The sequence below is a fragment of the Polypterus senegalus genome, chromosome 14 (genome assembly GCF_016835505.1).
Source record: "Polypterus senegalus isolate Bchr_013 chromosome 14, ASM1683550v1, whole genome shotgun sequence".
Classification (NCBI taxonomy): domain Eukaryota; kingdom Metazoa; phylum Chordata; class Cladistia; order Polypteriformes; family Polypteridae; genus Polypterus; species Polypterus senegalus.
Window position 1 is genome coordinate 64,172,407 of NC_053167.1, and position 14,248 is coordinate 64,186,654.

Consider the following 14,248-nt stretch of genomic DNA (forward strand, 5'->3'; position numbering starts at 1 on the left):
TGTTAAAAAGCTAGAAAAGAAAAGGGAACATTTTAAAAATAACGTAACATGACTGTCAATATACAGTATTTGTTTTGTGAGTGTTACTGAGTGTTGCTGTCATCAAGGATTTGATTATCATTATTTCTTTCAATCAGGTTCGTATTTGTAGGATGTGTTGTGTTCAAGTTACATTCCGTGTTTGTCAATCGCTGTAAAGATGACAGGTTTCATTCATCGATTCGCTTCTTACTGCATCAATAAACAGCTCGCCTTCTTCTTTATCTGAGACCTGACACACTGCATGCACGGGTTTTTTACACTGTCTTCCTTTAGCGGACATTGACTTTTTCCAACGGTGCTTTGTTTCCGCAGTAGTTGGATTTATGAATATGCTTGTATGTATGAGACGCTTCATATTTTTTGCTGCCTTTTCAATTGTGTAATTCGGTTTTGTTCAGCGCTTTTGGAACTGTTGCCTTTTATCTGTGCACTGCGCCAGTTCACGTGAGCCACCGGTGTACATGCATCGAAGGTTCCCAGCTGTGCTGGTGCCATCTCGCTATGTCCATGGCTGTATTTAATGTTACCTTAGTCCTGGCACTTAAAACTTTCTCTCGCAGTTTCGCTGAGTTTGTGTCAAACACCACCCTGACCATCTCATCTTCCTCTCCATAAGCACAGTCCTTCACCCGTGAATATTTACCCGTGGCAGTTTGCTATTGATTGCCGCTGACGGACGGCCTTATATGGGCAGGCACTAAATTACAAACGCCAGCGGCAGCCTGTCTATGAACTTAATTTAAAGTGTAGGTTTACATCGTGCTTTGTTTCCAAGTAGCAGAACTCATGAATATGGTTGTATATGTCACGCCGCTTCTTATTGTTTCGCTGCCTTCTCAATTATATAATGCATGTTTTCTTCAGCGCTTTTTGAGGTCTTCCTGGTTTTCTATGTACTGCGTGATTACGGAGGCGGATGATGTCACACGAAACTCCGCCCACGGCGTTGAAGCTCATCTCCATTACAGTAAATGGAGAAAACTGCTTCCAGTTATGACCATTACGTAGAATTTCGATATAAAACCTGCCCAACTTTTGTAAGGAAGCTGTAAGGAATGAACCTGCCAAATTTCAGCCTTCCACCCACACGGGAAGTTGGAGAATTAGTGATGAGTCAGTGAGTGAGTGCTTTGCCTTTTATTAGTATAGATATATATATATATAGATATATATAGATATACATATATATATATATACATATATACATATATACATACATATATATATATATACATATATATATACATATATATATATATATATATATATATATACATATATATATATATATACATACATATATATATATATATACATATATATATATATACATATATATATATATATATATATATATATATATATATATATACATACATATATATATATACATATATATATATATACATATATATACATACATATATATATACATATATATATATATATATATATATATATATATATATATATATATATATACATATATATATATATATATATACATACATACATATATATATATATATACATATATACATATATACATATATATATACAGGGAGTGCAGAATTATTAGGCAAGTTGTATTTTTGAGGATTAATTTTAATATGGAACAAACACAGTGCTATCAGTCAATCCAAAATGTTAATAAACCTGAAACCTGAATGTTTCACAACGGAAATGTGAGTGTGAACATCATCAGGGGAATACATATGTGCACAATTATTAGGCAACTATTAGTGTGCAGATTTATTATGCAACTAAAGGAAAAATGAAAATTTTCCCATCTCACTTGTTTATTTTCATCTGTTATAGTGAGAATAATAAACAAACACCTCAAAATTTACAAATAAACATCTCTGACATTTCAAAAAAATAAATCAATCAATCAATGACCAATATAGCCACCCTTCTTTCCAATAACAGTCATAAGCCTTTCCATTCATGGAGTCTGTCAGTTTCTTGATCTGTTGACGATCAGCTTTTTGTGGAGCAGTGACTACAGCCTCCCAGACACTCTTCAGAGAGGTGTATTGTTTTTCTCCCCGTAAATCTAGCGCTTAAGAAGTGCCCACAAGTTCTCGATAGGGTTTAGGTCAGATGAGGAAGGGGCCATGTCATTATTCCTTCATCTTTAAGGCCTTTACTGGCTGGCCACGCAGTGGAGAACTTCGATGCAAGTGATGGAGCATTGGCCTGCATAAAAATAATGGTCTTTTTCCTGTATCACTGTTTGAAGAAAGTGTCTTCAAAAACTGGCAGTAGGTTTGGGAGTTGATTTTGAGTTCATCTTCAATGCAAAAGGTCCAACTAGCTCATCTTTAAAAATACCAGCTCATACCAGTACCCCACCTCCACGCTTGGAGTGGAGCTCTGTGCCCATTACTGATCCACAGGTCCATCCATCTGGTCCATCAAGAGTCACTCTCATCTCATCGGTCCATAAAACCTTTGAAAAAATCTGTCTTCAGATATTTCTTGGCCCAGTTTTGACGTTTCAACTTATGTTTCTTGTTCAGTGGTGGTTGGGTTTCAGCCCTCCTTACCTTGGCCATGTCTTTGAGCACTGAACACCTTGTACTTCTGGGCACTCCAGGTAGGTTGCAGCTCTGGAATATGAAAGTACTGGAGGATAATGGGTTCCTGGTAGCTTCACGCTTGATTCTTCTCAAATCTTTGGCAGCTAATTTGCTTCTTTTGTTCTCAACACGTTTCTTGCGACCCTGTTGACTATTTGCAACAAAATGTTTGATGGTTCTGTGATCACACACCAATATCTTAGCAATTCCAAAAGTGCTGCATCCCTCTGAAAGACTTTTACAATTTTTGACTTTTCAGAGTCAGTTAAATCTCTTTTGGCCCATTTTGCCTGAGGAAAACTAGCTGCCTAATAATTCTGCACACCTTGATATAGGGTGTTGATCTCCTTAGGCCACACCCTCCCTCATTACACAAATACACATCACCTGACGTGCTTAAATCCAATAAGCATTCAAGTTAATACAGCTTGGAGTTGGAATATACGCATTAAAAATGATGATATGGTCAAAATACTCACTTGCCTAATAATTGTGCACACAGTGTATATATGTATGTATATATATATATATATATATATATATATATATATATATATATCACACACACATATTATATACATTATATACAATGGGACACTAAACGAATTGTGAATAAAAACTGAATGCAATGATGTGGAGATGGCAAATGTCAATATTTTATTTGTAATAGAATGTAGATGACAGATCAAACATTTAATCCGAGTAAATGTATCATTTTAAAGGAAAAATATGTTGATTAAAAATTTCACGGTGTCAACAAATCCCAAAAAAGTTGGGACAAGTAGCAATAAGCTAAAATAAACACTAATTAGGTCAATTGGCAACATGATTGGGTATAAAAAGAGCTTCTCAGAGTGGCAGTGTCTCTCAGAAGCCAAGATGGGTAGAGGATCACCAATTCCCACAATGTTGCACAGAAATATAGTGGAGCAATATCAGAAAGGTGTTACCCAGCGAAAAATTGCAAAGACATTGCATCTATCATCATCAACTGTGCATAACATCATACGAAGATTCAGAGAATCTGGAACAATCTCTGTGCTTAAGGGTCAAGGCTGTAAAACCATACTGGATGCCCGTGATCTCCGGGCCCTTAAACGACACTGCACCACAAACAGGAATGCTACTGTAAAGGAAATCACAGAATGGGCTCAGGAATACTTCCAGAAACCATTGTCAGTGAACACAATCCACCGTGCCATCCGCCATTGCCAGTTGAAACTCTACAGTGCAAAGAAGAAGCCATTTCTAAGCAAGATCCACAAGCTCAGGTGTTGTCACTGGACCAGGGATCATTTAAAATGGAGTGTGGCAAAATGGAAGACTGTTCTGTGGTCAGATGAGTCACGATTCGAAGATCTTTTTGGAAATCTGGGACGACATGTCATCCGGACCAAAGAGGACAAGGACAACCCAAGTTGTTATCAACGCTCATTTCAGAAGCCTGCATCTCTGATGGTATGGGGTTGCATGAGGGCGTGTGCCAGGGCAGCTTGCATGTCTGGAAAGGCACCATCAATGCAGAAAAATATATTCAGGTTCTAGAACAACATATGCTCCCATCCAGACATCATCTCTTTCAGGGAAGACCCTGCATTTTTCAACAAGATAATGCCAGACCACATTCTGCATCAATCACAACATCATGGCTGTGTAGGAGAAGGATCCGGGTACTGAAATGGCCAGTCTGCAGTCCAGATCTTTCACCTATAGAGAACATTTGGCGCATCATAAAGAGGAAGGTGCGACAAAGAAGGCCCAAGACGATTGAACAGTTAAAGGCCTGTATTAGACAAGGATGGGAGAGCATTCCTATTTCTAAACTTGAGAAACTGGTCTCCTCGGTCCCCAGACGTCTGTTGAGTGTTGTAAGAAGAAGGGGAGATGCCACACGGTGGTGAAAATGGCCTTGTCCCAACTTTTTTGGGATTTGTTGACACCATGAAATTCTGAATCAATATATTTTTCCCTTAAAATGATACATTTTCTCAGTTTAAACTTTTGTTCGTGATTTATGTTCTATTCTGAATAAAATATTAGAAGTTGGCACCTCCACATCATTGCATTTAGTTTTATTCACAATTTGTATAGTGTCCCAACTTTTTTGGAATCTGGTTTGTGTATATATATATATATATATATATATATAAAAAGGAGCTCAGTATGCAGTTAGTTATCGATTAAAGAATAGACAAACATCAAATGGGAGCACAACCCCCAACAGGAGCAGAGAATGTCTGGGGGAGGAGAGAGAAACAAAGCAATCAGCAAAAAAGGACAGGTGCTGTTCAGGCTTTTAAGTAAGCGTAGCATCGCGCGAGAAGCATATCACGCGACAGAGCAGCCGCAAGTAAGCCCAGTAAGTAATGGAGCAATGTGAAAGTAATCTATCAGCGTTTAAGAGGGGGTTTTTGAGGAGCATCTGTGTCTGCTAGGGGTGCGTTCAGCCCCCCTGCTCGCAAGGGGCCGACAGTGCTCATGAGCTGGCTGCTCAACAAATGTACGGCACTGACTGATCAGCTCCTGCGTGCTCGCAAATGGCATTGGGAAATGACTACTGTATAGCTGGTTGTGGCAGTTTAAGGGTTAAGAGGAAGAAAACGGAAAACACAAGAACACTCAGCTGGAGAGGCATCACAGTCAATTAGCAGCAAGGTGAAATGAATAGCGCTGTAGCGGTCCGGTGCCGCTATGATACACAATGTCAAAAAGACGGTGATTTATTTATTTTTGTGGTGGAGATTCCAGGGATGCACCCAGCCTTGAACCAATCCGCACGCACTCACAAACAGAGACAAAAACAAAGCAAACCAGTAATCAAACAGCAAATAAAGAATGTAATGAAAGCAAATGAAATAAGAAAACAACGATACCACACCTGTTCCCTTTACAGCGATTACGCATTAAATACAACAAAGCACAAACAAAACACACACAGTAAATCATGAAAAAGTTCATGAAAAATGGCAACGGATGAAACGTAATGATGAAAATCGATAGTCCAGAGATCTTCACGTTAAATGGGAATGTACAGATAGTCCTACCGGTAGTTCCTGAAATGGTGAAGATGGGGGGACAGGTTCAGGAGCGCTCCTTTCTTTGCAGGATGGCTATGAATCCACTTACAGTTTCATGTACACAGGCAGACGGCAAACAATCCAGACGCACGAAACAATCCAGGACAAAATGAATAAGTACAGGTAACCCAACAGAAGGCAGACAGACAGGAACTTGAAACACAAATTACAAAAACTTTCTTTTTGCTTTTGGTCACCGGTCCCCTTTTTAAAAGCCGTGCTGACATCCTTTGACCTCAACAGCCCCAGCACCCTAAGCAGAAGACCAATCAGAGCCACTGCAGGGACGGCTGGGAGTTGCAGTTTCAAATTGTATTGGCTACTTTCACTATCCCAAGCCGCGCTTTTCTCTACAGTTGCTTCCTGTTCTCTCTACAGTACAGTATTGTCACGAAAAAAGGCATAAAATTACCAGAGGATATTTGCAGTTTCCACTAACAATTATTAGTTAGGTTCTAAGGAAAAATCCGCAAATGACTGAGACTGCGAACTCTGAACCGCGACTTTGCGGGGGTCTACTGTATATGTATATCTTGCATACTATGCACATTTCTTTGTGTGTGAGAGAGAGAGAGAGAGAGCATAGTGTTTTTGTCGGTATCATACTGTGTACACTATGTATAAATGACAAACTTACTTGATTTTAGGTATTGCAAACAACCTAGGAGCTTTAACTACAAGATCAAGTTATTTTTAAATCAATCTTTGTATTATATACTCTACTTCATCACTGTTTTATATTCACATGAAGAACACATCGACAAAAAGTGAATACTTTAATATACTATACTTATAACACATTTCACATGCCTTTTACTGATTCATTAAATTGATGAACAGAATTTGAATAGGCATACATGTGCATTTTAGCAAATCTGTATGTAATTCAATTGAAATGTGTTCTCTTAAAGGTCAATTTCCTAAATTGAAAAAAAACTGAAGCACATCTTATTTTCAATGAGATTTAAATGATTTCTGCAAATGTAAACCATACAAGCTGTTGAAATGTAAGATTCCAAGTTTATTATCCAGTTTGATATGTCTAAGAATGCTGTCCTTGTTGTTTAAATCAGCCTCAGTAAATAAACACTGTATTATGTAATTTAACCATCTGTTGCTTTGATTACATTTAAACCACTGGGCGAGTTATGCAACTCATTTTATGAAATGAGATCACCCTTCCAAGTGTCTACCGCATTTGAATTGCCTTCAGCATAAACTCAGTGGTCATGTTATTAAGAATAATGTTTTTTTTTTATTCAAATAACTTGCTTCTCTAAAACAACCAGACACACAGTTACTGGTCAAAACACACAGCATACATGGTCAAGAAGTTTAATTGTTGATTTACCAAAGATCTGAGTGGACAAGATGAGTGATCAAAACAACTACGGCTGTGGTAAGATTGCTGGTGCCAGATGCAGTGGTTCCAGCATCTCAGAAATAACTGCCCTCCTGGGATTATCAAACACTACATTCTATAGAATTTACATGGAATGATGGAAAAAAGAAAAAAAAAAAAAAAAGCGAAAAATACTCAATAATTATTTTGATGTGTAGAAGGAGATTTCTAACAAACAAGCAATCTGACTTTGAAGTTCATAGACTATGGCAGTAATTGAACCACCGGATTCCATTTTCATCATCAATGAATAGAAATATGCCAAAGATTACTTAAGATTAAAATTTTGCCTAAGCTTGCAAACTTTAATTCCCATAAAACATTTTTTCCTAAAGACACTTTGGTGATTGTAGACAGAGGATGTTGGAGATGGGCTGACATCATCCTTGCAAGCTGAAATGGAAGAAAAAAAATGAAGTGTTGTGTTACTACTCTGTGAGAGTTAACTACAATAAAAAATTTGCTCCTAAAAACTTTTTTTTTGCTTTTTTACTTCTACAGGAGCAAAAGTAGCTGAGTGTTTGGGGAAGCATTTAGAAAGTTACTTGTTAACTGCATTTGTTTTTGTTATTTGTGTTCAAAACAAGCACTGGAGAGGTCAGGCAAGGTAGGGCAGAAAGCGGTAGCTGAAACTGGCAAGTCTCTTTGTGGGGGGTGGAGGAAAAAAAAAAAAAAAAGGTGTAGCATTGTCAAATAAGTAACAGTGATTCCATAGTGCAATGAAGCTAAGAATAATTGGATAAAGAATCATTAAGCACTCAAAAAGTAACATGTTAGCACTAGCAGACACACACTCAAAGCTCATGCTTCAACCCTTGCTGATGTTCTGACTGACATATTTAACCTTTCCCTTACAGAAACCACAATCCCCATCTGCTACAAAACAACTACCACTATTCCACTGCCAAAAGAAGGGCAGAACTAACTGTCTGAATGACAACTGGCCCGTTGCATCAACTCCTACAGTGATGAAATGCTTTGACAGAATCATTATGAAACACATTCAGACATTCATACCCAATACAATGGAAACCGCCCCCAATCCCCCCCCCCAAGTTTGCATATAGACCAAATAGGTTGAGAGCGGACACAGCACAACACTCAAACAGTTTTTGAACATATGGAGAACAAGGACTGTTACACCCGATTCATGTTTAAAGATCATAGCTCAGCTTTTAATACTGTGATATCAGCTAAGCTCCCACTCTGGATGTGCCACCTACTCTCTGCAATTGGGTCTTGGACTTTGTAACAGGCAGACCCCAGTCAGTCAGGCTGGGGAAGAACATTTGCAAAATAATAACTATAAATACAGGAACCCCACAAATATGTGTTTGAGTCCCATGCTATACATGTTCTTCACTCATGACTGTGTCACTTCCATAACACGAGCATAATTACATCTTTGGATGATACCACTGTCATTGGGGGTGGCAAATCAACCTACAGGAGAAAGGTGGCGGGACCTGTGAAGTGATGTCAGGACAGTAATTTCTCTCTTAACACCTGCAAAATGAAGAAGATGATTATTGGCACACGGAGGAAGAGTGGATAGCACCATCACTGCAAATTAGAGAGACTGAGGTGAAGAGAGTGGCCACATTTAAATTTGGGGGAGTCAGTCCTCCTCGAAGGCTGTGTCTGCAGGAAATGGCAGGCGATCTGGCACCTCAAGCTCAGGATCACAGAACTAGAGGAAGAGTTGGCTGGCCTGTGTTGTAGTACAGAACTAGCAGACTTGGCCAAGGTGTCCTTTAGAGAGACAATGTGCGCCCCTATGGTGGTGTGGGAGGAGACTCTAGACCAGACAGGTAGAGGGTGGGTCACAGTAGCAAGGCAAAGAGTGCACAATTTTCAGGGGGCATCACCCACAGAATAGGAAGTGCCAAACCATTTTCAGCTGTATATAGCTGGGCATAATCATTATATTACATCAATAAGAGAAATCTGGATAACAAAAACAGTAATTACTAACAGTAATTAGTATAAAATAGATTGGTACACCTGGGTAGACTGAACAGAAAAGGATTGGGGTTGCCATTTATGTGAAGAAGAGTTTAAATGCAAGTCTTCCTCACTAACATGAAGCTGATCATCCAACTGAAGAAGTCTGGATTTGACTGGAAAGCATTAAGGACAGATGCCTTATTTTATTAGTGTGCTACAGATGATTTACAGAAAAGTAGCCACTTGCATTTCACCCCAACAATTCGCCTCCCACATTTAGTCCCTCACATTTCACCCCATGTAGATAATGAGTACGTTACAGAAATGTAAACAATGCACCTAATTTTTTTATATCTTGTAATTTATTTTGGTTTAATAAATGCAGATGATAAAATTGCCAAAAAATGAAACACGCCCATTTCAGGTGGAACATTTTTCACAAACCCAGATTCCATGTTTTTCATCTATCGTTCTCTTTGCAAACACGTCAATGTGGTTGTCATCTACCAATTTTCTTTTGCCTCTTATTGACGGAACTCTCTTTGCCATTGTAAATTTTTATCTATACAAATAAAAGGCAAAGCCCTCACTCACTCATCACTAATTCTCCAACTTCCCGTGTAGGTAGAAGGCTGAAATTTGGCAGGCTTATTCCTTACAATTTACTTACAAAAGCTGGGCAGGTTTTATTTCGAAATTCTACGCGTAATGGTCATAACTGGAACCTATTTTTCTCCATATACTGTAATGGACGTTAGCTCGATGGCGTGGGGAAGCTGCTGCGTGTGACATCATCACGCCTCCCACGTAATCACGTGAACGGACTGTGACCGCAGTATGTAGAAAAGAAGGAAGAGCTCCCAAAGAGCGCTGAAGAAAAACGCCAAATACTTCATTCGCGAGATACAAGTTTAATGAGAAGACACGAGGTATAAACAAGACTTTGGATCACTTTGTAACGCTGTAGCGAGAAACTTTTAAGTGCCGGGTCTTAGCTAACATTAAATAAAGCCGTGGACATCACAACGTCACACAAGAGAGCAGCTCACGTGAACTGACTGAATGCAGTACGAGTGATCACTTCCATGCATCAAACCAGTTCAAAAAGCGCATTACACAATTGACAAGGTAATGGCTTTATATGTCGTTCCTTTATAAAACGGCAGAGAAGCTGTGTAAAGACTGTTTCACAAAAAACCAGCGGAGCGTCCTATATGAGCAGGCAGTCAGCTAAAGAAGGGAATCAATAAATATCTATAATCGTAATAAATGAACAAAAAATAATGTACAAGCCGCGGATTAAACAAAAGGAAATGGGTACCTGAACAGTAAAGCAAGTCTCGAATAGCTACACAATAACCATACGAATCGTAATAAACGAACAATAAAACATTACAGAACCGCGAAGCAAGGAGAAACGATGGCCTTATATGCCGTTCATTTACAAAGCAGCGGAGAAGCTGGGTGAAGGCAGCTACACAAAAAACAGCAGAGCGCCACACTCTGAATGTATTTCTGACATCACCGTTATACCCTCTGATCTCCCATTTCAATTGAAATGCCTAAAATTTCCAGTAAGGCTCTGCTTCGCGATGACAATTAATAAGTCTCAGGGACACACCCTACAAAAGGTTGCCATTGATTTGAGGCAACATTGCTTTCCTCCTGGACAAAACTATACGTTGCATTCTCAAAAGTAATCTCAGTGCACAGCTTGGTCATATTACAACCGGACTGCTGAACTGACAACGTGGTATACAAAGAGATCCTTAGTTATTGGTATATTTTCCCTCAGTTTAAAAAGGTTTTCTTTTCTTCTTAATAAAAATTTAAAAGCAGTTCTTACGTAAGCTGCGGGGATTTTGCTATATACAGTATATACAGTAATCCCTCGCTATATCGTGCTTCGACTTTCGCGGCTTCACTCTATCGTGGATTTTAAATGTAAGCACATTTAAATATATATCACAGATTTTTCACTGGTTCGCGGATTTCTGCGGACAATGGGTCTTTTAATTTATGCTACACGCTTCCTCAGTTTGTTTGCCCTGTTGATTTCATACAAGGGACGCTATTGGCTGATGGCTTAGAAGCTACCCAATCAGAGCTTGTATTAAATATTAACTAAAACTCCTCAATGCTAGAAGATATGCATCCCGCGTGGCGCTTGATTGTTTGCTTGTCTCTGCCTCTATCTCACCCTCTCTGACATTCTCTGCGCCTGACAGAGGGGTTGTGAGCAGAGGTGCTGTTTGCCTAGTGGATACGGACGCACCTCTAAGAAATGCCGCTTTATCGCGGTGCTTCCAAAAGCACACATTGATTTTTTGATGGTTTGCTTTAATCTTGCTCTCTCGCTCTCTCTCTGACGTTCTCTGCGCCTGACGGAGGAGATGTGAGCAGAGGGGCTGTTTGCTTAGAAGATACTGACGCTCCTCTAAAATATGCTGCGGCAAACTTAAAAGCACACGTATTGATTTTTTGATTGTTTGCTTTTCTTTGCGAGCGCTCTCTCTCTCTCTGAAATTCTCTGCTCCTGAAGAGAAGAAGATCTATTTGCATTCTTTTAATTGTGAGAAAGAACGGTCATCTCTGTCTTGTCATGGAGCACAGTTAAAACTTTTGACTAAAGGGTGTTATTTCATGTCTAGAGGGCTCTAATAATGTTAACAGTGTGGGAGAGTTTATAAGGGCTTAAAATATATAAAAATAACTACACAAACATATGGTTTCTACTTCGCCGATTTTCATCTATCTGGAACAACTCAAGGATCGAGGGGTTCTGGAACAGCATAATATATATATATATATATATATATATACAGTATATATCGAGGAGGGATTACTGTATATGTATGTATATATACAGTATATATATATATATACACAGTATATATATATATATATATATATATATATATATATATATATATATATATATATATATATATATATATATATATATATATATATATAATAATAATAAAAGGCAAAGCCCTCACTGACTTATTCCTTACAGCATACTTATAAAAGTTAAGCAGGCTTCATTTCGAAATTCTACACGTAACAGTCAGAACGGTCGATAACGGTCGACAACGTCCGCCATGTTGAACTTTCTTATTTATGGCCCCATCTTCACGAAATTTGGTAGGCGGCTTCCCTGCGTTAACCGAAACCTCTGTACTTACTTATTTCGATGGTATGACGCCACTGTCGGCCGCCATATTGAACTTTCCAACATCACCAATTTTCAAACTTCCCGTGTAGGTAGAAGGCTGACCCCATCTTCACGAAATTTGGTAGTTTGCTTCGCTGCGCTAACCAAAACCAATGTACGGACTTATTTCGGTGGTATGACACCACTGTCGGCCACCATATTAATTTTTTCCAAACGTCATTAATTCTCCAACTTCCCGTGTAGGTAGAAGGCTGAAATTTGGCAGGCCCATTCCTTACAGCTTACTTACAAAAGTTAAGCAGGTTTCATTTTGAAATTCTACGTGTAACGGTCATAACGGTCAACAACGTCCGCCATATTGAACTTTCTTATTAATGGCCCCGTCACAAAATTTGGTAGGCGGCTTCCCTGCGCTAACTGAAACCAATGTACATACTTATTTCATTGGTATGACGCCACTGTCAGCCGCCATATTGAACTTTCCAACGTCACTAATTCTTCAACTTCCTGTGTAGGTAGAAGGCTGAAATTTGGTACTTATTTCGTTGGTATGACACCACTGTCGGCCGCCATATTGAACTTTCCAACGTCACTAATCCTCCAACTTCCCGTGTAGGTGGCAGGCTCATTCCTTACAGCTTACTTACAACAGTTAAGCAGGTTTCATTTCGAAATTCAACGCGTAATGGTCATAACGGTCAACAACGTACGCCATGTTGAACTTTCTTATTTATGGCCCCATCTTCTCGAAATTTGGTAGGCGGCTTCCCTGAGCTAACCGAAACCAATGCATGTACTTATTTCGGTGGTATGATGCCACTGTCGGCGCCATATTGAACTTTTCAACAGTCTTTGTTACTTACAAAAAGAACAGTCATGGAGGAGGTGAAGTGCATCAAAATAATAAAGGGGAATTCAAACATACAGTGAAATAGCAGGTATTCTATTTTTTTTTTTTATTAATTTTATTACAATCAATACATAGCAATCACATTTTTACAAAAAAAAAAAAAAAGAATTATGCTAAGAACAGATCGATCCCCACCCTTGAGAGAGAGAGCAAGCCAAACGGTGTAAAATTTAAGGCTTTTAAAAAATACCTAAATCAACAAATTCTCTGTGCTTTATAAACTTAAAATAAAATAGCAGGTATTCTAAAGTTACATTTTCTGAGGTCCTCACATGAAATGAAGTGGATCACCTACCAGCGGTAACAGTGACTACAAATGGTGGTACTGAGTGAAATTGTAGAGGGAGAAGTACTACTCTCATTAAATAGGCTCAAACAAAATCAAGCAAATCACAAGGACCAGATAATATTTACCCCTGACTGCTCAAGGGAGTTACATATATAAACCCATGACACACATTTTTCGGAAGTTACTGTGCACTAGGGAAATTTCAAAGGACTGAAAAATGGCAAAATGTTAATAAGTCGGGGCTTGATTTTACCGTATAATTTCCAGTATAATGTCAGTTATATAAGTTCAATGTGGAAAACTCACACTATTGGTCCAAGAGTTCACAATATGCTAATGCCCATCCGAGATAGTAACTATGGAGCAACTGCCCTTTTTTCTTATGTATTGTGCCAATGTGACAACATTGTAATACCCAAACAATTACAAAGCGACGTTTGCACTGTTTTGCGTATCTCGCACCTTCATACACCTTTACCATAACAGCATCCCTCATCTACGATGGAGCGTACAATCAGAAGAAAATATGAAGCCGGTTTTAAATTAAAAGTCGTTGAAGTGGCGAAAGAAATTGGTAACTGTGCTGCTAAAAAGAAAATTCGATTTATCTGAGAAACTGGTGCGAGATTGGAGGAAGCAAGAAGAAAATGTGCTGCATTTTTGAACAGGCGCATAAGTTGGGGTCTGACTTTATGATTGATTTTTCGGGTTTCAAGACCCAACTTATACACGAGTATATACGGTATATAAAAAGGGTGATCAGACAGATCCAAGTAACTATAGGCCAATAAGCTTAATATGAATCACATGCAAATCACGGA

The 14,248-nt window shown here is 38.7% G+C and overlaps 1 protein-coding gene across 1 annotated transcript in view; it reads right to left on the reverse strand.

The window, feature by feature from the left end:
* LOC120515020 (box C/D snoRNA protein 1-like) overlaps positions 1-14,248 on the reverse strand; it is a 51,272-nt gene that overhangs the window by 13,998 nt on the left and 23,026 nt on the right. The gene's annotated exons all lie outside the window — the stretch shown is intronic.